The following is a 26,839-nucleotide window of genomic DNA, read 5'->3' as shown; positions in this document are numbered from 1 at the left end:
GAGAAACTCTTGCAAAGAATAATAGCCAGAGATCTTTGGGGGGGAGGGGGGGACTCTGCCTTCAACGGTCAGATTTCCATAATATGAACTGCTTGACAGTCCCTTTCCCTTTAAATTATTTTTTAACCATACAGGCAGTCATAGCTGATTCGAGACCCTTTTTCTCCCTTCCTTTCCCTTTTCCTTTCAATTACTTCCGTCCTTAATACGAACAATAAGAGGACTTCATCTCATGTCCTCTGTGGGACTCCGAGAACTTAGACGGTCTATAGACAGGTGCATAGATAAGGATTCAAAGTCTTTGTTCCACTGTCCAGACAGAACATGTTTAATCTTTTCTCTCACTCCTTTTTCTATGCCATTTAAACTTTAACCTAGTAGTAACTTTTACTGGTGTGAATTCGCAATTCAAAGGTTTAAAGATGAAAAAGTCCTTGCCTTGGAACATAGCTTGAAAACTTCATTCTTAGTCTCCGCTTCTTTTGAACTTCTTCTCACAGAGCTTTCTCTCTCTCTCTCTTTGTCTTTATTTTGCTGGGGCTCCGGCGTTTCTTTATGGCACAGGACTTTCCAGACCTAGCAGCAGGAGCTGTTCAAAGGGAGAGGAAGGGGGGTGGGGGGGAGAGAAACTAGAGTAAAAGTCCAAAGCGCCAACTCACCTTAATGGAAGATATTTAAATTGTTGATGGGGCGGCTGCATTCTTCTTGATTTGGAGGGTAGGTAAGAACTTTTCTTCCCTCTGTATCATTAAACAGTTGAACTCCATCTTAAGAGACTCCAACATTTCAGACCTCAAAAGGAGGGCCCTCTCGTGTGGACAAATACCCCCTCTTCTTATAGCCAAGAGTAAGAAGATGAATTCTGCCACAGTCCCATCTGCCCCATATGTTTAAAGAAGTATTATGCCACTTAAACGTTGTGGCTTCCCCCATAGAATCCTGGAAACTGTCGTCTGTTAAGGGCTCTGAGAGTTGTTAGGAGACCCCGTTCCCTTCCCAGAGCTGCAATTCCCAGATTTCCATAGAGAAGGGGATTGATTGCCAAACTGGGAACTGTAGCTCTGTGAAGAGAACACAGTGGTACCTCGGGTTAAGAACTTAATTCGTTCTGGAGGTCCGTTCTTAACCTGAAACTGTTCTTAACCTGAGGTACCACTTTAGCTAATGGGGCCCCCTCCTGCCACTGTGCGATTTCTGTTCTCATCCTGAAGCAAAGTTCTTAACCCGAGGTACTATTTCTGGGTTAGCGGAGTCTGTAACCTGAAGCGTCGGTAACCCGAGGTACCACTGTAGAGGTGTCCTGATGAGAAGTCACTGTTTCCAGAATTCTTTGGGAGAAGCCAGGATAACACTGCTTTCAATGTATAGTGCAGACGGGGTCCAAGTCAGACCGTTGGTACACCTAACTCAGTGTACCGTGGGAGTGTTTTGGGTGTAAGGGGGAGTTGCACAGGAGGAGTGGGGGGCATGGGCAGGGGAGGGAAGGGAAGGTGAAAATTGGTGCTATGTGGGGTTGTAGAGCAGGAAAGTGCTTTCAGAAATGGAGGTGGAAGTGTGAAAAGCAAGTTGCCTGGGGTAGGAAGGGGAAGCTCTAGTGAGTTAATGGGGGGGTGGAGGGAGGGGTTGGCGAGTGGAACAAGCAGGAGCACAGCCCCACAGAAGAACTTAAGGAGAGCCTGCTGGATCAGGCCAATGGCCTATCTAGTCCAGCACCCTGATCTCAGAGTGGACAACCAGGTGGCTCTGGGAAGCCTTCAAGCAGGATCTGAGCACGGCAGTATTCTCCCCTCCTACAGTTTCCAGAAACTGGTATTTATTTATTTATTTTAATCCCGACCCGAATTCACTGCACAACCCCCCCCCTCTCCCACCCCCTCCTCCCACCTCCAGAAACTGGTATTCAGATGCAGTGGAGGCAGAACACAACCATCATGGCTAGAAGTCATTGACGGTCTTATCTAACCTCCATGAATTTGTCTAAGCTTCTTTTAAAGCCAACCAAGTTGGTGACCACCACTGTCTCTTGTGGCAGTGAGTTCCATAGTTTAACTATGCGCTGTGCCTGAATAAGTCCTCCCTTTTCTTTGTCAGCTTCATTGGATGTCCCAAGAGTTCTCGTGTTATGAGAGAGGGGGTGGGGACTTTTCTCTATCCACTTTCTCCACAGTGTACATACTAGCAATAATAATAATTAGATGTATTCCCAGCAATGCCCCAGAAAGAAAAATGGGGGCAATGATGTATCTAGGGCAGTTCCCAGAAAATCAGGGCTCTCCATAGTAAACAGAGTCTACTGAAGCCCATGAGATAGAAACAAGAAAAGAGGTGGGGGGAGATAGCAGGTCCAACCGTAGGCAATCTACTTGCTTTATCCGTCTCACTTTGACATTATTGGCATCTGAAGCTCTGTTACACCATCATCACCTCAGCTGGGTCCAAGGATGGGCTGCTAGCTCAAATTATTGTTTAGGACATGGGGCTGGATTTTCAGGGCAGCTCAGTGGGACCCATGTGAGAACAATTATCAAAAGAGCTCAAATCCCATTTACACAGCATGCTGGGATCTTCTGAATGGGAGCTGCTGCCAGCCATCCGCTCAGTGCTTTGCAGAACCTGGTCTTTATCCAATTCACAAAGGAAGCTAGCAAAGCCGTTCAGAAGAGAGAGAGAGAGAAATCACCCAGATTTTGTGATTCTGGAGAGTTTGGAATTTGGACTATAGCGCAGCTAAGCAAAAGGGCAAGACCTCCATTTTGCAGAATGTGCCTAACCCGCTGGGCAGGAGCCCCCACTGCCTTCTCCTGCTCTTCTCTGCCTATCCCTCATCCAAAAAAATATTCTTGCTGGGTTTTTAGCTGCAGCTAGCTCTGAGCAAAAAGCATCAGTGGCGATTTCCATGTTACCCATAGGAACATAGCTGACTTCTACCAAATCAGACCTATTGGTCCATCTAGTTCAGTGCTGTCTACACTGACTGGCAAAGGCACTGTAGAGTTTCAAACAGGGAAAGTACCCTTTGTAGACTTACAAAGCTGCCTTTTACTGAGCCAGGCCATTGCCCCATCTAGCTCAGTGTTGCTTGCACTGACTGGCAGCAGCTCTCCAGGGTTTCAGGCAGGGGTCTCTCCCAGGCCTAACCTGGGGATGCTGGGGATTGAACCCAGGACCTTCTGCATATAAGGCAAGCATTCTGCCACTGAGCTACAGCCCTTGCCAGCAATAACTTGGCACTGGATATTGCAGTACTGGCTAGCCAAGTGCCTGACACGGCCGGATGCTGGCATTCATTATTGTCATTGACCATTCAAGGTAATTTTTTTCCTTTCCTCCAACGTTTAAGCAATTACCACATGTAAAGATCAGGTTTTGTCAGGTGGGAAATTCAGCACATACTGAAGTTGGCAACATGGCAAACCTGTTACCTGGTTAACGATTTAGGTTGATTTTTCAGTCTACAAAGTATTTATCAACTCCATGAAAGCTGGAAAAGCAAAATGGCGGCACTTTGGTCATGCAACAACATTTCTGCTTGACAGGGATTTCTAATGCTAAAAAATGGTGCCATAATGCTCCGTTAGAAAACCTGCTTTGCAGACACTTCTTAACATCTTTTTTTATTTTTAAACTGTATGCACAGGGCCCTCCTAGAATTGTTTTTCTCTACCCGGAGTTGCTTTTCACTCCAGCATTCAGCCATTAGGCTCTACCTAAACTGTTTCCGGTCAGGACACACTATTGCATATGTGACACTGGCCTCACTGATAATGGTTTTTTACAGAATTTTTACCTCAGAGGCATCTGGTTCTTCAGTCTCAGGGGAAGGTGTCCATGAGGATCTGGGCTGTGGCCCCCTAGGCCTTGTTGATCTGGCAGATCCCTCTGGGAGCTCCTGTCCAACCGCCGCAGGTCTCCCTATCTTCTGCAGTCAGATCTGACCCATCTCACCAAACGGTGTCCCTGAAGTCTGATTCCATATTCAGTTCACTGACAGGTTCAGGGGTCATGACACAAGTATACCCTACCTATTGTGACCTTTGGCTGCACCCACCCTTAGCTCCACTGCAGGCATCCCCAAACTCAGACCTCCAGATGTTTTGGGACTACAACTCCCATCATCCCTGACTACTGGTCCTGTTAGCTAGGGATGATGGGAGTTGTAGTCCCAAAACATCTGGAGGGCCGAGTTTGGGGATGCCTGCTCCACTGGCTGTCAGCCGCCCTGCACTCTACCCTGTCCTTTGCCGCCACCACCTATCCCTGGTTTTCAGCAGTCACCGCTGAAGTTAATAAACCTCTGATTAAGTTTCTGCGGAGTTTTCGTGACATTTACCAATTTAACTTGTTGTCTGTGTAAGAGGCAGTTTCCATATACCACTTAGAACGCAATTATAAATAATACCGACAGTGACTTTTCTGAAGATACATCAATTTGCAGATAAATTCCAGGATTGGATATGAGTGCTTTAAGGACAGCAGTTCTTTGAAGAAGGGAAATGCAGCTCCTCAAGTCCAGGGTGAAGAATGGTTGCAGGGGAGAAGCAAACATTTGGGGTCTGGTCTAATCAGACGCATGTACCCAGTTTTCAAACTGAGAGCCACATTCCACTCTGGGCAACCTTTGGAGGGCTGCATTCTAGTGGTGGGCAGAGCTAGAGGCAAAAGTAGACAAAGGGCAGAATTCCAAGTCCTGTGCAAATCGACTCAGAAGTAAGCTCCACTGGGTTGATAGGGCTACTCTCATTTAGTATACAGAGGATTTTAAAATTTATTTTTCATGCAACAAATTTTGGGTTTGTAGCACTACATTAAAGTCACTTAACCGCATACTTGTTCCGCCAGCAAACTGTTTTGCCCCAGTGGGACATTGTCACACAATAGAATACATAAACAGGTTGCCAATAGATTTGTCATAAATAGATGCTGCAAACCATTGCGCCTCAAGTTTCTACTAGTGCAGTTGTGTTGAGTTTCTCTGTTGCACAAAGTTAAAACACACCCATCTGCTAGGAGCCCTTGAGCTCGCAAATGGAAAAGGTTGGATACAAACATCCAAAACTGTTCCAGAAAGCAAATGAAAGCGACTCCTTTCTGACTTTAGTGTGCTTCACATGCACTTCGCAGAAGCCGACCAGACAGCAGGAGAAAACCTTTCTTTTCCCCAGGGATATGGAAATGGCAGGGGTGGGGTTTTTTCTTACAAAATAAAACATTTCCCCTTCTAATTGTTCTGAAACTACATAGCAACAGGGAGAGAAATCCTTTTAAAAACTGGGGTGAGGGTGTGGATTCAGATGAAATAAGTAGGAAGGATGAAACTCTGATGGGATGGAAGGTGGTTTATTATTAATTTAGAGAATTTGTCCCCCACACTTCAGCCAAGTGAATGGGGCTGAATGGGGCAGCTTCAGGAGGCATCAAAGGCCACCCTACCAAACACCATTTAATTCACTGAATATCTTCTCTATTTGAGCCAATGATCCTGATTATTTCTGGCACATGTTTTAGGAGTTTTCTGCCCCTCCATGCGGATCAATAACCCTCTCCCTTGTTCCCAAATATGGGTGATAGCCAGTGCTAGTCCTACTCATAGTAGATCCACCGGGGCTTATTGACATGGCCAATTTAGGCTCATTAATTTCAATGGACCTACTCTGAGTAGGACTTCAGTGGCTCCAAGCTTATGTTTTAGAAGGGGCTGGCAACGGAATTCTCAAGCATCTCTCCACCACAGCTTGCACAGGCATCATGCACCCACCAACATCATAAGGCAGGAGAAATGTTGAAGAAAACCATTCGCATTCTATGAATGTTCCCAAGCCAAGCCTGGAGGTGAAATCTGGGGGCTTAAAAAACAAACAAACCAGCTCACTTCAAATGAGAGGTTAATTTTTAAAGCCCCCAAATCCTTCTCCAGCTCGGAGCAAAATCTGAGTCATAGAAGAATGCCTCATTTCCCACTCCTGCCCATCTCCACCATTCTGAAAATCTCCAAAATCTGATAGGGTTGATCAATAGGGGCAGCTTCCGGAGGCATGAAGAAATGAGGTTGGGGACTGCATATGTGTCACCCAGGCTGCAGGCCACCCACTTCCGCTTTGAATGCATCTTGAGCAGAGGAAAATGTACCCTGAAAAGAGCAATGGAGTTGAAAACTTTTAAGAGAGCTCACAACATAAAATAATCAGAGATGAGAGGAGGGCGAAAGAATTAATTTCTGCAAGGGAGAAAAAATTACATTGCAAAAGATTAGACAAAGATAACCAAGAAAGGCTAACAGATCAAACACCAAGACAAATTTCATGAAAAGACATTCTGGGTAAAGAAAAGAAACATTGGGATGTACAGATGAGGTTGTAAGTGCCTTTTAAAGGGCTGTGTTTCAAGTTGAAGGGGAAGATTTCCACATCTTAGGTGGCCCCTTTTATGTCCTCCCTCCATTCTTGCGTGTCATCAAGAGAAATGTCGCCAAAGGTAATTCTTCTGTTACCTGAAAAGTTAATCCCGCACAGTGCCAACCTCTCTTTCTCAACTTTAGATTCCTTTCATGCAAACTTTAAAACAAAATGCAAACTCTTTTCAGAAAGGCCTGTACATCATCAGGTGGTAAGAAGGGAAAGGGGGAGGGCATAATTAAAACGTCTGATTTCTTGTACAAAAGGAGATTGTCTGGGCACATCAATTTATGTTGTTGGGCTATATAACAAAGATCTCTACCTGCCCCCCTGGCATCTTTTTATGGCCCCCAGGACTCTTCCCAGGCCCCACCTCCAGACCACATCCCCCACTGGCCTGCTAAAGTGATTTTCACTGAGTTGGAATGTGTCCTTGAGTTGTGATAATATCTCCTGCTTACCCAGGGATGGAAGATGGACAGTGTCATCTGTCTGTCCACACCCCATTTTTCTGCTAAACCAACCATTGGCATGTGCCCCCACAAAGGTCACCCACAAAGGATTGTTGCCCATGAGGTGGGGTGTTTAGCAAAAGTTGCTCAAACCCCAAAGTATCAGAATTTGAAAATCTGCTGTCACTGGATCAAGTCTGAATAATGTTTCCTGTAGGATAGAGCAAGGAGCACTGGGGATGAGTTTCTGGAAGCAAAGGGATAGTGGTCTTTACATGCATAGTATGTATGAAGGAAAGAGGTAAGCTAGGATATGTGTCAAGACAAGACTCCAGCTAGAACCCAACCTTTTCAATGTTTTCTATGCACAGATACTTTTTTTTGTATCATGGGAGCACAGGAAACTGAGTCCGGCCACTGGCCCATCTAGCTCATGATTGGAGTAACTCTCCAGGGTTTCAGACTCAGGAGTTTCTCCTAGCTCTACCCAGAGATGCCAGAGTTTGAATTTGGGACATTCCATGTGGGATTCCACTGCTGAGCCACCACCTTTCCTGGAAGTGGTACAGCCCAGGCAGATGCATCACACTGAGAAGGAACTTGGAAAATAGGTGCTACATTGCACAGGTCCATCCAGTATTTCTCCCCAGCCCCACAACAGTGATTGGGTGCAACAACCTTGCAACTGGCAGGGGATCATCAGGTCTGCAGAGCCACAAAGGTCCGATTTCCAGAGAACCAGAGTGGTGTAGTGGTTAAGAGCAGTGAACTCGTAATCTGGTGAACCGGGTTCGATTCCTTGCTCCTCCACATGCAGCTGCTGGGTGACCTTGGGCCAGTCACACTTCTCTGAAGTCTCTCAGCCCCACTCACCTCACAGAGTGTTTGTTGTGGGGGAGAAAGGGAAAGGAGAATGTTAGCCGCTTTGAGACTCCTTCGGGTAGTGATAAAGCAGGATATCAAATCCAAACTCTTCTTCTACTACTACTACTACTTCTTCTTCCACATTTAGTGTTGTTAGGCCCTCTCTAACTGCCCTTCAAGACTATGCCTCCACCTCAGTCACACCCCTGTCCCCAAGCCATGCCCCTCGGCAGCCCTACTTTGCACCTTCCTTGCTTTTGACTGGCTGGGATGTTCCCCTGAATTCTGATAAAATGCTTCTTGCTCAGAGGAGAAGCGTGAGTCTGTGTTGGAACCAACCTACTGTCTAAAGGTAGAATTTACATTTATTGCTCCTCCCACTTTTGCTTCTGGCCCCACCCACCAATGGCATGTCACTCTCGGGAGGTTGCCCTGAATTGATTCTTAGGCAGGAAGAGATTCCTCACCTCTGCATTAAGGTCAAATATCCTTGCCAGGAAGGGATGCAGGTGGCACTGTGGGTTAAACCACAGAGCCTAGGACTTGCCGATCAGAAGATCAGAAGGTTCGAATCCCCGCAGTGGGGTGAGCTCCCGTTGCTCGGTCCCTGCTCCTGCCAACCTAGCAGTTTGAAAGCACGTCAAAGTGCAAGTAGATAAATAGGTACCGCTCCGGCAGGAAGGTAAATGGCGTTTCCGTGCGCTGCTCTGGTTCGCCAGAAGCGGCTTAGTCATGCTGGCCACATGACCCAGAAGCTGTATGCCAGCTCCCTCAGCCAATAAAGCGAGATGAGCGCCGCAACCCCAGAGTTGGTCACGACTGGACCTAATGGTCAGGGGTCCCTTTACCTTTACCTATCCTTGCCAGGAAAGTGGTTTGCCAAGTACGGCTGATTATTCCCTCCATGGATTCAAAGCACAGGAGGAAAAGCTCAAAATATTCTCCCAAATTAAAAACCACTGTCATATTTAGCCTCGCAACAACCTGGATAGGTAGGTCATTATCATTCCCATTTTACTGACAGGAGATTGGGAAAATTTGCATAAACATGCATAGGCAAAGATGCAATTCTACTTCCAAGCCAAATTCTTTCTCCTGCCTTCGTTGTTCTGTTCTTCTCCTTTGGTATATTTTAACAACTGCCTGTATTAACTTAATTTCAGTGCTCCCCCCCCTTTAAAGATCCTTGGGTGCTTCTTTTAAAATTGCCTTCTTCTTTTTTGCTGCTGCTCTGCTTCTAGATATCTTAGCACCTTCGTAGATATTTATCTTTGACAGATTTTTTTTTTTGGTTCCGTCAGGCATACACCACATATAAATGAACCAAGAAGAAGAAGAAGAATGCGGGAGTTGGGGTGGGGAGGAGAGCCCATTTTCAAAAGGGACTTAAAACCACAAGCAGCAACAGAAAATCTGAATGTTCAAGTTTCAAAGTGTCTCGCAGCCAGGAGCAAACACCTCGCCATTGACTGAGCCAGAGAGGACACAAAAAGCTGTACTGCAGAGGGAGAGGAAGGGGGCAGTTCATAATTGGGTCCAGCTGATTCCACAAGACAGTGTATGAACATCCAGACTTTCAGCATGATCGCCACGGGAAACGCCCGCCACAAAGCCAGATCTGTGGACTCAAGCGCCACAAAAGTCTATGGCTCTTTTCTGCTCCGTGACACACTGTGAGATTAAGATGAAGGGAGAGGGAGAGATGTTTCCTCTTAAAACAGTCCTTTAAACAAAATCCTGGATCCGGAACGATGGGCCGCCTTCTTGGGCACACATTGTCATTTTACGCAAGATCAAGTAATAAAAAGAGGGGGCAGGAATGTTTCCTATTTCAGCCATATGCAGAATGGACAGAGAACCGTTTATAAAAACTGGAGGGGGTGTGTGAGTGTGAGTGGGGGGGGGAGTTTGCCTAGTTCAGACTTTCTTTTGCACAACAATGGAATGTGTAGGAAGGTCGCTGCCAACACCCTTTGTGCATTTAGCCAAGGGTACAACCTATGCAAGCACATGACTGAACGAGCATTTGGGGACCCAACTGCCAACCCAAGATGATGATGCATCGTAACCCATAGCAAGGGGGACGGGTCAGGCAGGCTTCGAAGCAATTTTCTTCACACCGTAGTAATGAAACATCAGTCGTAAATTATGATAGAAATAAGGCATTGGTTTTCCTCTAGAGGCAGCTCCATTTCCGACTGGTCATCTGCAGGGCAAGGGAGAGCCTGCTGGTGCAACCTGGGTATTCTTTTCGTCAATAATTCAATAATTGAATTATTGGCAACAATTGTCGATAATTTCACTCATTCAGGGACAAGCATTCCCTGGAACTGAGCATTTCACTCTATTGCTTTCAGTGGCGTTTTTTTAAAACAAGCTGTTTGGTTTGATTTGTTATGCTTTGTGTCATAATTCATTGGGTTTTTTAAAATAATAATAAAAATAATAATAATACAGTGGTACATTGGAAGCTGAACGGAATCCATTCCGGAAGTCCGTTTGACTTCCAAAACATTTGGAAACCAAGGTGTGGCTTCCCACTGGCTACAGGAAGCTCCTGCAGCCAATTGGAAGCCGCGTCGGACGTTCAGGTTCCAAAAGAACGTTTGCAAACCGAAACACTCACTTCCCATCCTCCCATCCATCTGGTCTAAGAAAACCCCCACTAGTGGATTTATCTCAGTCTTATCTGGTTTGAGCTTCAGTAAACATCAATATGAATAACAGTTCCAGAAGAAAGAAAAATAATAGGATGGGATGTAACAGAAATGTATCTGTGGATTAAAAAAACAAACAAACTACAGGAAGGGTTTTTTTTTTTTATTCTATTCCCCTCTCTCTTTTTGGGAGGGGACACATTTTTTAAAAAGATAACTCTTAACCTCAAACTCCAACCAGTGTACTTTTGAGGATAGAGGTCTTTTTTTATTTAAGTCTTCAAAAAAAAATTTTTAGTAAAGCTGTTGGAAATGGTTTTAAGAAAATGCCTTGACGAGATCAGTAGGGGATGCTCTATAGCTAACAAGAAAATGCTGGCAAGCTGGAGAGGTAGATCAGGTCAAAAATGCCAAATATGATGGAAAAACTGTATGATGTGACAAGAGAAGCCCTGGAGACAAGAGACAAAGGCAGCAAAGGAGAGAAAGGAGCAGCACTCAAGATACGGTGCTGGGAGAGAGAGAAAGGCAGGTTTTTTCCTAGTGGAGTGGGGTGATAAAACCTGAGGACCCAGAGTGAGCCAGCATCGAAGAACCAAAACTGTTTTGCCAATTGCACTTAATTATTCGATCACACAGAGTAACAGACCTGGAATCGAGGCAGAAAAGGGGGTGGCGGAAAGATGGGAATAGTCAAAACAGATCCGAGTGTAACTTGGATTCTTTATTTTATTTTATTTAAAAAAAGAAGAGTCATTGCAAAAGCTGTTTTTAAAGAAAGGTGATCACCATGTGCAGCTGAATTCATGTGAAGGATGAAAAGATGAGGGAAAGCAAGTCTTCTGAGCCTGCTGGTGCCAGCCAGACAATGAACCTGGGGGAAAACAGTGGCCGGGGGGGGGGGGGTGGAGAGCAAGCAAGGGAGGGAGGAATACTAAACCCCAAAGAAAGGGGTAAAAGAAAAGAAAAACCCACCTAAGTATGTGCAGAATCAAAGCAGATATTCTAAAGAAAGGTCAGAAGCAGAGAAAATGTTCTTGTGTGTGTGAATAATCTGTGCAGCCGAAAAGGGGGAAAGCGGAAGGGGGGGGGAGAGGTGAATAATAAACCAGCGGCTTGAAAGTTATTACACCACGCAAAAGGGAAACTGTTCTGCCAAAAAGAAAAAAGTGCAAAGTGAAACAGATGTTCCTAACAACACTGACTGATGGTGAGGTGAGGAGTTAGCCCCAGCAGCAGCAACTAGAACAAGGCCCATGAAAACATCGAGCCAAGGACTCCTGACCAAGACAATGCTAGCAGGTCGAATGGACTGAAAAGCGAGACAGAGAATGGCCCTTGTGCGTGTCAAAGGCTCATCTTCCAAACAAAACCGGGGGGGGCTTTAAATTGTTCACAATTTACTCTAGGAAGTGGGAGGTATAAGGAGGCGAAAGGGCAGACTTCGAGGAGATCCATAGCCCTATGTGGGAGTTGCAGTTTCCCATGTTGATGAGCAGGGGAGCAAGGAGCGGGGCCACACTGAGGAGTCAGCCCCACTGGCTTTGCTCTCCTCCCTCTCTTGATATCTGCATGCATAGCACCAACATCCACAGAAGGAGATGTATATTTAAGAATATAAGGAGGTCAGGGTAGCCCGAGGGATCAGGCGGGTGGCCCCTTCCAATGCCATCTCAACTAGAAGCCACCACATCTAGTGGCAGCAAATCCCATTGTTATGTACTGAGTTGAATAGGATCCAAACTGCAGCAGTCTGATTGGTCCTAGAACAATAGGATCCAAATTGCAGCAGTCTGATTGGTCCTAGAACAATAGGATTCAGAATGCAGCAGTCTGATTGGTCCAAGAACAATGCAGCAGTATGATTGGTTGGCAGGAACCACCCAATCATGCTCCAGATATAAGCGAATCCACAACCTGATTGGCTTACAGTAGAATTCCAGAATTAACCAATCATGTGCAGCCCATTGTGTAAATAATGTATATAAAGCAGATACTGTGAGGGGACTTTCATTCATTCCTCCTCACCACTATGAGCTGAATAAAGAGCATGAAATCACTTTGCGACTCTGAGTATATTTCACTGGCGACGAAGGTGGGATCCCGCTGAGCTGACTGCCACACACAGCACCGCAGCACCGCCACCTGCCGCACCGCTGCCTCGCACCGTGTATCCAGGCTTCAGCTCCGGGACACAAGGAACTCAGAATGGCAACCGACAGCAGCTTCTCGCCATTCAACCCAGCATCTGGAGACTGGGAAGCATACGCCTCCCGTTTCACCTTCCTTCTAGAAGCCAAAGGGGTCACCGATGAAGAAGACGCCAAGAAGAGGGCGATATTCTTCAGCATCTGCGGAGAGGAGACATTTGAAATCGCCCGGGCTCTCCTTGCACCTGAAGACGTCGCTACTGTTCCATACAAAACAATAATGGAACAGCTGAAGGGGCACTTTTCGCCGCAGCCCTCAGTGGTGGCTCATCGAAATGCCTTCTACGCAAAGCAGCAGGCCCCTGGGGAAACCATAACTGGGTTTGTGACCACTCTCCGCCAAGCTGCCCGGTTCTGCAACTTCTCAGAGCTGGAGAACATGCTTCGTGACCGCCTCGTCGGTGGCCTGAAGGATGAGAAGCTGCAACGATGCCTCTACGCCAAGAAGGACCTAACGTTCCAGGTCGCTCTGGAGGAGGCCCTGGCAACGGAAGCTGCCGAGAGGTCGACGCAAGAGGCACGGCCGAGCCTGCCACCCCAACCGAGGGTCCACCATGAAGACCTCACCGACGACTCAGGATCTGACAGGGAGGAGGTGCACCGAGTACAGCAGCACACTCAAGCAGCCCACATACCACAGCTGCCTCGACGAGAAGGAGGGAACTGCGCAAGCTGCGGGGAAAGTCACGAGAGGAGGACCTGCCGTTTCCGCAACGCAGAGTGCAGGCAGTGCAGAAAATTGGGACACATTGCCCGGGTGTGTCGAGCTCGGCCCACCCGACGCCAGGCATCAGATGACCAATCCAAGAGCCCCAGGTCCCGGGGCCCAACGCACCAAGGCAACTCTACAGAGCTCACGGACTTCCAGGTATACCAGTTGCCCCACCCCCACGTAGAGAAAATTTATGTAGAGGTACAGATAGAGGGGGCCCCATGCCGCATGGAGCTTGACACGGGCTCAACTCTATCCATAATCTCGGCAAGGACCTTAAGGAAACTGTGTCCTACTGGGGGTCCCAAACTCAGGCCGGCCCCATTCACCCTCCGGGACTTCCAGAAACGTAAGGTCCCCACAATGGGGGTGGGGACCTTCAGGGTGCAATACCGAGGGCAGACGCGGCAACTGGACTTGCTCGTGGTCAAGGGCCCCTACATTAGCTTACTGGGATTGGCATGGTTTGGACCACTGGGGCTAGCCATCACCGGGGTGAACCACACTACCTTACAAGTGGACGTGGACGCCATCTGCAAGGAATTTCCAGGGGTTTTCGATGGGAAATTGGGACAGTATACGGGCCCCCCCCATTGCTCTACAGCTTGACCCCGCAGTACGACCGGTAAGGCTCAAGGCCCGCCGGGTCCCGTTCGCCCTGAAACCCCGTATTGACGAGGAATTGGACCGGCTCGTGGAGCAAGGAGTGCTGGAGCCGGTGCCTAATGCCCCCTGGGAAACCCCAATTGTCACACCCGTCAAGCCTAATGGTTCGGTCCGCATCTGCGCAGACTACAAATGTACCATAAACAAGGCCCTCACGGCCCATGCATACCCAGTGCCAGTGGTCAGCCATGTCCTTGCCACCCTGGCTGGGTCGAAAATTTTTGGCAAGCTGGACTTGGCCCAAGCATATCAACAGCTGCCAGTAGATGAGGCCACAGCAGAGGCACAGACAATTGTGACACACAGAGGAGCGTTCAGGGTAAAGCGGCTGCAATTCGGTGTCAGTGTGGCACCAGGCATATTCCAGAATCTAATGGACTCGCTCCTTAAAGGGATTCCTGGCGTCACCCCCTTCTTCGATGATGTGTTGATTGCCAGGCCCACGCCAGAGGAGTTTGAGGACCGCCTCCGCACCGTTCTGCACCGTTTCCAAACGGCGGGTCTCAAGGTGAAGCGGGAAAAATGTCTACTAGGAGTGCCTCAGGTAGACTTTCTGGGATTTATGGTGGACGCAGAAGGGGTCCACCCGGCTGGGGACAAGGTACAGGCCATTTGTGATGCCCCAGCACCCAAGATCAAGACTGAACTTCAGGCCTTCTTGGGACTATTGAACTTTTACCATTCCTTCCTTCCCCACAAGGCGGCGGTAGCAGAGCCCCTACACAGACTCCTGGACAAGCAGGCCCCTTGGGTGTGGGGCCAGCGCCAGGAGGCCGCATTCCAGGCAGTCAAGGACTTGCTGGTCTCAAACTCGGTCTTGGCACACTTTGACGAGAGGCTGCCAGTGGTGCTACCATGCGACGCCTCACCCTATGGCATTGGCGCTATCCTGGGACACCAACTCCCGGATGGAAGAGAGGTACCAGTGGCATACTTTTCCCAGACACTCAATGCAACCGAGCGGAACTACTCGCAAATAGACAAGGAGGGTCTGGCAATCGTGAAGGGAGTAAAAAAAATCCATGATTTCTTGTACGGGCGGCCCTTCACCGTGGTGACTGACCACAAGCCGTTGCTTGGCTTGTTTGCCCCCGAAAAGCAGACCCCCCAAGTGCTGTCTCCTCGCGTCCTCAGGTGGTCAATTTTCCTTGCCAGCTACCAGTATGCACTGATTCACCGCCCGGGGAAGGCAATGGGCCATGCGGAGGCCCTCAGCAGGCTACCACTACCGGAAACAGGCCCCGACCCAGCACCTGCACAAGAGGTTATGAGCCTGGAGCTGCTTCCTGACCGCCCCATTCAGGCACAAGAAGTGGCACACCATTCCAAGAAAGATAGGGTCATCTCCCGGGTCCTGGACTGGGTGTGGAGGGGATGGCCCAGCAGCAGCCCTGGGCCAGAATTCGCTGGCTACACAACCCGCAAACATGAACTGTCGGCCCACAAGGGGTGCCTGTTATGGGGAAGCAGGGTCGTTGTTCCCCAGCCCCTCCACAAAAGGGTCCTCACAGCCCTACACGAGACACACCCAGGGGTAGTAAGAATGAAGGCCCTTGCCAGGAGTTATGTGTGGTGGCCAGGGATCGACGGAGAGATAGAGGCCTGGGTCAAACACTTCCAGGCCTGCCAAGAATCCCGCCCAGATCCCCCAAGGGCCCCAGTCCAGTCCTGGGAGTCCGCCCAAGCACCATGGTCACGCCTGCATGTGGACTTCGCTGGCCCCTTTCAGGGGAAAACATTCTTCATAGTGGTGGACTCCTACACCAAATGGCTGGAAGTCGCACTGGTACCGTCCACTTCTACATCCGCAGCCATCCGGGTACTACGCAGGCTGTTTGCAACCCACGGGCTCCCTGACACTCTCGTCTCAGACAACGGGACTGCATTTACATCAGGAGAATTCCAAACCTTCACAGCGCAGAACGCCATCCGCCACATCCGTTCGGCGCCATTCCACCCTGCCACCAATGGCCAAGCAGAACGCATGGTGCGGACCACCAAGGACACCCTTCGCCGCATGACCCAAGGGGATTGGGAGTACCGCCTTGCCACATTCCTCCTAGCACAGCACAGCACCCCCAGCTCAACGACTGGCCGGAGCCCCGCTGAACTACTAATGGGTCGGCGCCTGGCAATCAGATTGGACCGCCTTCACCCCGATAGAGCTCAGGATGAGGTAGTGGTGGGGGAAGGCAGGAACCCCCGGACCTTCGAGGCCCAGGACCCAGTGTACGCAAAGAATTTTGGGGCAGGCCCAGCATGGGTACCCGCCACAGTCACCAGGGTCACTGGCCCCGTGTCGTACGAGGTGCTAACGGATGGGGGGCAATGCTGGCGTCGCCACTGCGACCAGATACGGCGACGATTCCTGGGAGAAAACCAGGAGGAGGAAAGGTCAGAGGAGTCCCAAGGGAACAGAGGGGCAGTGAGGCCCATAGAGCAGGAGGGGCCAGCAGGAGAGGCAGAATCAGTAAATACAGAGAGGACCCGCGAGGCCGAAAGGACACCGGAACAAGAACCACGACTGAGCGAGCCGGTTGCGCCAGACCAAACAGGCCCATCACAGCCAGCATCCTTGGAACACGAGCCAGAACCTGAACTCCGGACCAGGGAACACCACAGGCTGCAACGCACACGTAGGCAGCCGGCGTACCTCGAGGACTATGAATGCGACCTCCCGGGCAGGACTGGAACTTGGAGGGGAGGGGTGTTATGTACTGAGTTGAATAGGATCCAAACTGCAGCAGTCTGATTGGTCCTAGAACAATAGGATCCAAATTGCAGCAGTCTGATTGGTCCTAGAACAATAGGATTCAGAATGCAGCAGTCTGATTGGTCCAAGAACAATGCAGCAGTATGATTGGTTGGCAGGAACCACCCAATCATGCTCCAGATATAAGCGAATCCACAACCTGATTGGCTTACAGTAGAATTCCAGAATTAACCAATCATGTGCAGCCCATTGTGTAAATAATGTATATAAAGCAGATACTTTGAGGGGACTTTCATTCATTCCTCCTCACCACTATGAGCTGAATAAAGAGCATGAAATCACTTTGCGACTCTGAGTATATTTCACCCATTTTTCAAGCAGAAGAAAGAGTCGTGAAAATAACTGCTTTCTTTTGTTTCAATCTGCCTCCGCCACAGAATTAAAGGTGGAAATGCAGGGTCGTGCTGCCTATTACAGGTCACCTGTGATTTAATTGCCCTGCTGAATCAGGCCAAGGGCCCATCTAGTCCAGCACTCTGTTGCCACAGCCCAAAGGCAGGACTGGAGAGAGCAACTGCCCTCTCCCCACCAGTGATTCTCAGACACTGGCATTCAGAGGCATATATTGCCTCCAACAGTGCAGGCAGGATATAACCATCATGGCTAATAGCTTGTGCTTGTGGTTTGCAGTGCATTGTTATTAATAATAGTAAATTGGATTTCTAGCCGACCCTTCACTGTAAGGTCCTAGGGCAGGCTGAAATGATGTAAAAATACAATATTAAAACTGGCTAAAAACAATCTACAATGAGAAGATTAGGCTGAGTCCTAAAGGTGTATATCACAAGAGATGCACCCAGACTTTGGAACCCACCTTCTGACCTGGGAAGTTTCCCTTGCTGTCTCTTTCTAATGCCTTTTGCAAAAATGCTGTTTTTTTGTTTTGTTTTTAAAGAAGGGATTTTATTCATTGTTCAAAGCTGCAATCCTATACTCACTTTACTTGGAAGCATGCTTTGTTTGACTCCATGGGACATGGGTAGAAATGTGCAGGATTAGGAACGGAGGAAACCGTGTCAGACCATTAGTCCTTCTAGCTCAAAAATGCCGGGGAATAAAACCACTCCCCCCACCCTAGAAATATAGAGATGGAAGGGTTCTTCCATCAATGCCTTGCAATGCAGGAATATATAGCTGTTCCATACAGGGATCAAACCTGCAACCTTGGCATTATCAGCACCATGCTCTAACCAACTGAGCTGTCCAGGCACTGTTCAACTGCACTGCTAAAGCTGTTGAAAGCTGTTTTCAGGGTGCAATTCATGGGAAGGTCATAGGATTCTATTGTCAATTAAATCTCTCCATTCAGCGCAACACCACAATGGAGATGACTGGCTACTGCTGCTTTCGTGCTTGCCATGCTTGTCTAGCAGCAATGCCGCCATTACAAAATGGAGCGGGGGGCTGGCAGGTCACTCAGAGAGGCTTGGTGGGTGAGTTTTGGGTGAGCTTGCAGTTCCCACCTCTGCTGTACATTTTCAATCTCTTTCCGAGGGTTTAAAAAGAAGTTTTTTAACAGATTTTAAGTTTAGTGCTTCATGTTAAGCACCAAACACATCGCTACAGAATTATATCCAATTTGTTCTGCATAAAGCATGTCGAGCGCAGGATCAGGATGTTACAGAAAATTGTTGTTCTCCCTCTCCTTTTATCGATGAAGCTTTCCAATGCTGGAATCCTGAGCAGGTGTCTCAGTAACTGACTTGTTCCCAGCATAGCTGTGTACTGGGCGGCAAAGAAAATTAGGAAAATGCAGCTGGACTGTGAAAGAGAAGGAACATTTAAAGTAATTGTGGCCCTCTTCAACCTAAACCATATGCTGGAGGGTAGACTGTGAGTTGAATAGGCCTAAAATCAAAAGTTATTTTCCTTTCATTGACCTTCTGTTCCCTTCCTGCACATGAATCAAGTTTGGATTTATAGGTGAAATGGTCCACTTGTTAAGAATGCCTAAAAATTAAATAAGTGCATTAGTTATTGTTATGTACTCCCGAGCCAGTGAATGCTTGTAGGGTAATAAATACCTTGCTCCTTTTAACCTTCTGCCGCACTGTATTTATAGAAGGCCAGCTTTTGGAACAAAGAAGAAGAAAACTTGAAACTCTGAGCAATGTATTTCAAAGGTTCTCCTGGGAGACTGACAGTGCAATGAACAACGCTGCCTTATCCTGAAGCAGACCACTGGCTCACCGACCCCTAAACAAGAAGAGTCTGCTGGATCAGGCCAGTGGCTCATCTAGTCCAGCATCCCATTCTCACAGACGCCTGTGGGAAACCCAAGAGCAGGATCCAACCACAAGAGCACTCTACCCTCATGCTCTTTCCAGCAACTGGTATTCAGAAGCATTGTACTTCCAACTGTGGAGGCAGAACGTAGCCACATCATGGCTAGCAGCCATTGAGAGCCCTCTCCTCCTGATTCTTGTTAGCTGGGAAAACAAATGATTACAGAGTCCATATTGTTAGGGTCAGCTCACCCCTATTTTTTCTAGAGGCAAATCGCATACACATACAAATTCAAATTACCATTGCGTTTTCTGAAGCCATGGACACAATACGATTCAGTCCGAAGCCCAGAGACAGCCAGCGGCTCAAGATTCATTAACAATGTTTTGTTTGGTTCGGTTTTGCTACTCTAAAGAAGTACATCAAGCTTTTCCCCCCTCGCCCCTCCCCCCAGCAAAATGGACATAGATTTAGTTGTGAAACTCCCATTAAAACTAATGGGAATCACGCAGCTCAGTTCATGCACATTGTACCAAAAATATGCCCCCTAATGTGTTATCGTAAAATGACCTTTGCAATGTAAAATGCCCGTTGTTTTCCCCTCTCTTCTCTCCCCTCACCCCTTTTTTTAATAGAAAAAACGAAAACAAATGTTAACTGTTTAGCTGTCCAGGCTCCAAGATCTATTTGTATCACAGGGATCAAAGATGCTGTTTGTCCTGAATTATAAATTAACACAGAAGTACGCGAGCTAAAGGAGAAAAAGACATTTCCTTTTTCAAACCTTTATTAATGCAGTAATATTCTGATTGGGGGGGGGAGGTATGTGGTTTCTGCGCTTCAAGAAGCAATGCTGTTGAAAGAAATCATGGGTCTAAGAGGCTATTTGACTGTGCCCATCCCAGTGGGCCAACTGTCATGGTGTCAAATGGGGTTGAGACGGAATGCCAGCATCTGTCAGAAGAGGATTCCAAGATGGGAATAGGAGGCAACCCAAGCAGTGACGCTGCCCTGAGACTGCTGGGCATCCCAAAATGGGAGGGGGATGCAGCTGAGCCAGTCTCTCCTCCTCCTCCCAAGAGGGAGGTTCCCACAGTAACTGATGAGACAGGCGGCCAGTTGGCAGAACCAGTTAGATTGAAGGTGCATGGAGTGCCAAAGCATTGGACAGGTGACTCGGCCTCCCTTTAGAAATGGTCACTTGCAAGCACAGTCGTCAGTGGAAATGACTGGCCTCACTCTGCTCCTTTACAAGTGGAGGGGGGGCATGTAAGGTTTGGGGAGAATATCTTTGCTTATAACATCTAGCCCTTGTGCCCTGTATCTTGAGCAGATGCAGACATCATGTGATGAGTGAGGTCATCACTTGTCATTTGGCTAGGACCTCAGAGTCCTAGCAAGAAGCAAAAGTGGGTCCTGCAGTCCTGCAATCTGCATGTATCTTGTTTGGCAAAGGTCCAGGGCTCGCAAGGAACAGGGCCTCGCTGATTTCAGAAAAGGCTTATTAAGCAGAGCCTTGGCAAACGAGATCCTGCCTGGCAAAGGGCAGTAGCAGGGTCTCATTTGATAGAGGCATCACAAGCAAAGACAAACCCAGTAAGGTGCTAACTGGGGAACCAAAGGACAGAACCGGCCCTCAATGGCTCCCTAAGTGGCCCCTGTGACTCTGCCCAGGCCACGCCTCTTACTGGCTCTGTTTTGCACCCTCCATGATGGTTTTTGCTGGCTGGGATGTGTCATTGACCTCGGATAATGCCTCTTTCCTTGCCTGGATGGAGGAGAGAGGGGTATGTGTATGTGCGTGTGTAGAAACCAGCCTAACTGTACAAGGGTAAAACTTCACACTAATTGCTCCTCTGGCCCTACTCATCACTGTCATGTGGCCCCTGGAACCTTACCCAAAATGGAATGTGGCCCTTGTACTCAAAAAGACATGCGAGCGCGCGCACACACACACTGCAGAAAGGTTACAGTAAGTAGAGCCATGCCACGTAACAGTCAGGTTCAGGGAACTGTAGCATAGCACATTCAGGTTCTGGCAAATTATATCAGTACCCCAGACAGCTCTCAGTGAACTTAGACTGCCTGGAAATCCCCCCTTGACTGGAAGTTAATAGGGGCCTGTTGTCTCAGCAAAGGCAGGCATCTATAAAGGCAGGCAAGGCTTGATCTGCATTAGACCCCACTCGGTATATTAGCAGCAGAGCATCTGCTTTTCATGCAGAAGGTCCGAGGTTCAGTCCCCAGCATCTCCAGGTAGGACTGGGAATATCTCCTGCCAAGAACGCTGGAGAGCCACTGCCAGTCAGTATAGACAATACAGGGGTAGATGGACCAATGGTCTGATTCGTACACCACATTAACTTTAAAAAAGGAAAAGTTAAAAAAGTAAATATGCTTTAACCTGGGTTATATGGCTTGCTATACAATATTTATTGTGATACTCCTTCTTTTATTATGTGTTGAATTTTACTGTTAGCTACCTTAGGCATTTTTTAATGGAAACGATAAGTATAACAGTATCAAATAAATAATACATGTGGAGTTCTTAATGTTACTGGAGATTTGCCCAAGCAGATGCCCCCGCAAAACCCCAAGTAACCCAGAGGAGCTAACATGTTTTAAAATAATATCAACAGTATTTTAGTCCATGCACACTTGCTGCCCCCAAATAAACCTTCCCTCTTTTCACTGTTGGTCTGTTGCAAAATCTGAGCATGCTTCAAGGGTATGAAAAGAAGAGCTGCATTTAATGACTGAATCCTCCAACCTGCTTTGCTGTCTTTTCTGTTTTTCTGTAAAACCTGGTGGATTGAGAGCCCTTCAGAGATCCTGCATGCAGCATATACGTGCTGTCTTAAGGCAGGCAAGAGTTCATCTGTGCATGTGCAGCTGGAATAATTTTTGGAAAGAATGCAAATGGAAGGAGCAGGTTGGCTCCTTTTATCTTCCAGATTTTGTGGGAACTTCAAAAATGAGCAGAACATTTAGAATCAAGACAATGGAACTCAGATATTTAACTTTCCATTTTAATTATTCCTTTGCCTTCCCTTCCATCCTTGATGGACTTGCAGGCTTCCCTCATCTCAACCCAAAGCATTTCGAAGCACATGCAAATCCACAGGACATTTCTTTTGTCCTTTCAAGTTCAGTTGCTCTCAGGTACCCATATGTCACCGGCAATCCCATATTTTCACAGCTAGACAGTTTCGGGTCACATCTCACCTACTGAAAAACGATGCCTTAAATCCCAAAGTCGAAGAAGGAAAGCCCTTCATTAAAGTCAATGCAAGATTTATGAATTCACAAGTTTGTTTGTTTATTTAAAAGAAAAGAGTTTGAACACAGTCCAGGCAAAGCGGAGCGGTTTGAGGAAAGAGCACATTCATTTCCCTGGGAGAAATTTAAACATGGGGTTTCATGAACATGACAAGATTGCATTGAGAATATTACACTTCCTGTAAAGAGCAAAAGCAACAAGGGAGCCTGACAGTTTCCCATTGGCTCTAGTAACCCCTCTCCTATCATGTCATCAGGTAATTGAGCACATTGACTGTAGCCTAAGTCCTTCACTTTGGCTGAAATGTGTCCATTGTTTTAAATTGATAGGCAGTTCAGAGAAGGTAAATATTATCTCACGGGTCATGTTACTTTCAGGAGACAGTGACCAATGGGTACGCACATCAAAGCAAACTCTACCATTGAGCTATGGCTCTCCCCTGACAGTGCATGTGCACTAGAAAGATGCATCTACTCCCTTCATTCAGAGATTAAAATATTAGAGAGTTATCTGAGCTGGGCTACAGCCAGAAGTATAGTGGTCATGGGAGTTGAAGCCCTTTTACTATTTCCCCAGCGGGGTCCCTGTCTCTAGTGTCCTACAGCCACCCAAACAGCATGAAAGGGGAGCTTTTTAGCCACTGAGAATAAACCTTCTTACCTTTTGTGCTTATTGGAGCCAACCAGAGTCAAAGGAGGTGAATCAGCCAGCAAGGATTGGCTCCTAGGGTCACTCTGGAGAAGGCGTGGCAGGAATAACCCTGGGGATTTGTTCTGTGTGCTCCGAAGCAAGCATTTAGGAACAATGAAAACATAAGGTGATTCACTGTCAAGAAAATGGTTGAAAGTTTCACTACGTACAACAGAACTTCAAGGGAAGTGCAACTTAAGTCAATCCAAAAGAAGACATTGGAAGATTCCAAAATATTTTATGTGTATGCACAGAAAATAGTGGATCTAGCTGAAAGGCAACACATGGAGATTTGTATTGGTCAAATTAACAACAACAGCAGCAACAACAACAACTTATGGAACAGACGCTGAACTTCTTAATTTGCCACCACGCTAAGGCCAGAACTGAGGTGAGCCAGGAACCAGGAGGTTGAGACATACCAGTAGTATGGACTAAAGAGTAAGAAGTGGAGGACAAATCATGGGGGTGGGGCCCACAAGCCTGTCAGAACGGAAGAACAAGTCAGAACTTAATGATAAGCCAGGAGACAGGATCAAAGGATAACCAATGGATACAGGAACACACCACTCCTCAGGAAGCTGATGATGCTCAAGCAAGGTCCAGTTGGAACAGGAAGAGTTGCTGTACTACTTCCTGTCCAGGAATATCTGGATGGGCAGATACTGAGAAGCTGCCAACTGTACTTTGGTGGCTCCCCACATGGAACAGCTAGCCACAGTCCCCAGTAGCTCATGACTCCAGCAGAGGGAGTTGAACTCCAAAGAATAGCAGCTCTGGGAGCCCTATTTTTTTAAAGGACATCCCTTCAAACAATATAATTAGCGACAGTAAATTCACCAGAAACATGCATCAGAATGTAAAGACTTTCCCTGATAAATAGGGAAAGCTGAAGCATATATTAACAATTGGTGACTCTGCCAAAAAGAAGATAATTTTCTATAAACGTGAGGCACATTTCACAGGCCTGAACCTTCCTTCTTTGATAAGAACAGAGCAATCTTGTGGGATGAGGCTCTACATGTGCACTGGAGCATTTATGGAGCTCTGGGCTCGAGGCTTTGCTTGGGGTGCAAACATCCAAGCAGAACCGCAATCCTTTAAAACGTGACTCAATGGGGTTCCATCTGTGGTCACAAAGCAGTAGCGACCACCAGGGAGCCCCTGGGGAAGATATTAAAAGGTCTTACTCTAAGGTAGGGCACAACCTGGCCTCTGATCATATGCCCCGTTCTTCTTAAATGGACAAACCACAATGTAAGGTAAGCATTTCTGTTTCCATGACACCCAGCAAGAAAATAAACATTCCTCTCCCTGGAAAATGACACACATGATAGCAAAACGTTTTAGCAAGTCTAATGACAAAACGCAGAGCCGTCATAACAGATTACAGGCGACACAGCGAAAAGACTTATTTTGATAGCTTGGAATGAAAAAGAATATTGTCAACGTTTTGCATACAGAAGGAAGGAGGCTATTTTCAGGTCACTGTTCTTTGTTCTAAAAGTGACATAAATGGATTGTATGTTGCTGTTTTTTACAGGTATTTTTCAGAGGATTATATTTGTGTATCTGAACAGAGAGCAATACAAAAGAGGGTGGATAACAAACTCTCTAGGTATTTCTTACAAACCTCCCCAGCTGCACATCAGGTTAGATTTGAAAAAGCAAAAAGAAAAATATCTGGCCAGGAACACACAATGTTACAGTTTCACCTCTGAAAATAAAAGGCCTTGGCGATTTAGGAAAGGGAATATATATTTTTAATGGGGGTGGGGATATGATTTGAATGTATGTTTTATCTTTTAATGAGAGTGGTAATATGCTGTGCAAATGCACCAATGAAATCCTATGCCAAGACAAAAAATGCTAAAATGCTACATTATGCAAATGAATACTAAATTATGCAATTTTATGTCATTGACCATTGTTTAGCTTTCATAAAAACAGCCAAGGTTAAGAGAGCTATATATTTTAAATTCATGTTTAAAACATTGCACTTAGACATTAAGAGCATTAAGGTGATGGTTTTATTCACAACATAACAGATTTCACAAGAGGGAGCGTGACGTTTTGCACTGAAACAGGGAGTATTTATGCGTTCGAGAAATTCAAATTCTGCACTTGGAACAAACAGCGCAAATCTATATATGCAAAACAAATGTGCATATTCTCATTCTACAGACTGTATTTTGAATTAAGTAGATAGAAGGAATTAGGTGTGTTTAGCCTGGGGAAGACTGAGAGGCAATGATAGCCATCTTCAAATATATGAAGGGCTGTCACATGGAAAATGGAGCAAGCATGTCCCCTGCTATTCCAGAGGGTAGGATCTGAACCAATGGATCCAAATTGCAAGAAAGGAGATCCCAACCAAACTTTCTGATGGTAAGAGCCATTTGGCAGTGGAATGGACGACCATACAGAAGGTGATGGACTCTCCAGCAGGGGTGAATGGAGAGATAGCACCAGCTCTGCATCCTCAGCCATCCTGCTCACACCTGCCAGGATGAAAGGAGGATGGCTCATTTCATTAGACTTAGTAGTCACTTGTCACCTGAAGGACCCCAAGCGACTTAAAGCAAAAAATTAAAAAAGATATGCAATACATATTACCATGGATGGTGGTGCTTACATCCCATGTTCTGCTGGGCTCCGCAGAGGGCCTTCTCGGTGGTGGCACCCACCCTGTGGAACACCCTCCCATCAGATGTCAAGGAAATAAACAACTATCTGACTTTTAGAAGACATCTGAAGGCAGCCCAGTAGGGTGCCATTGCAGCTGTCTCCCCACCCCCATCCCCCGCCCCCAGGACTCGCACCAGCCCTGCCCCCACCTGCTCTCCACCTCCCTGTGCCAGAGCATGAAGCTCCGCCACTGTACGGGATCAGACCACTGGTCCATCAATCCCAGGGTCTCCAGGGTCCCAGACACAGCCGATCTTTCTCATCCCCTGAGACCAGATCATTTTAGCTGGAGAAACCATGGATTGAATCCAGGACCTCCTGAGTGCAAAGCACATGTTCTGCCAATGAACTATGACCCCTTCCCTCTCCAGTGTCAGGGGTGTAGCTAGCTGCTCCGGCACCCGGAGCGGCAGGGGCGGGGTGAGTTGTGCACGGGAGCACTGCACAGGGGTGCCACAGCGATCCGCACCCTGGGGGGCAGCGCAGCCCATGGAGTCCGCCTGACAGACACAAGCCCCATTTCAGGCAGCGCAGGGCCCCGAGCCACCGCGTCACTCCCAGGAGAGACGCGTGGCTTGGACGTGCTGCAGGCCAGGCCCCGCGGTAAGTGCCGAGCCCCGCGGTGTGCCATTTTGTCACCCCGCTCAAGGATCACACCCAGGACGGACTGCACCCCCTGCACACACCCTTCCTATACACCTGTCCAGTGTCTCTCACAATTATTATAATATATATTTATACCCCGCCTTTCTCCCAAGTTGGTATTCAGGGCGGCTTCCAACATTTAAAACTATCATTATAAAATGCAAAGTGATAAAACCAATTTAGTTCAAGTACTCAAAACACATTTAGAACCAGCAATTAAAATACATACAGTATGTCCTGACAGCAACCCAGCGACCAGCATCACCTGCATCTTAATTTTCAAGGACCCATCCAAACAGGAAGGTCTTATACAGTGCCAAAAGGATATCAGAGAGGGAGCCAGTCTAACCTCTCTTGAGAGAGAATTCCACTATCTGGGAACGGTCACAGAAAAGGCTCTCTCTCTCCTGTCACCATCAAACATGCCTCTAATATTAATAGAACTGAGAGATGATGCTCACCTGAGGATCATAGCACCAGGGCAGGCTTGTATTTTTCAGGTAGCCTAGGCCCAAGGCTCTCCGTGTTCCTTTAACTGGAAGAGCTGAACCTGGCATCTTACACAGGCAGAACATATGTTGTAC

At 47.3% G+C, this 26,839-nt stretch overlaps 1 long non-coding RNA gene across 1 annotated transcript; it reads right to left on the bottom strand.

Annotated features, from left to right (window-relative positions):
* Positions 1–260: 260 nt before the first annotated feature.
* On the bottom strand, positions 261–26,839 carry LOC308590949. Its single transcript, XR_014009962.1, has 3 exons — positions 26,717–26,839; positions 22,893–23,057; positions 261–589 (listed from the first exon to the last, which is right to left on the bottom strand). It is a non-coding gene; the product is annotated as an uncharacterized lncRNA (long non-coding RNA).

Source organism: Podarcis bocagei, assembly GCF_964188305.1.
Source record: "Podarcis bocagei genome assembly, chromosome: 7".
NCBI lineage: Eukaryota > Metazoa > Chordata > Lepidosauria > Squamata > Lacertidae > Podarcis > Podarcis bocagei.
Note: the sequence above shows the minus strand (reverse complement) of the source record. Positions and strands in the feature narration are given on the sequence as shown.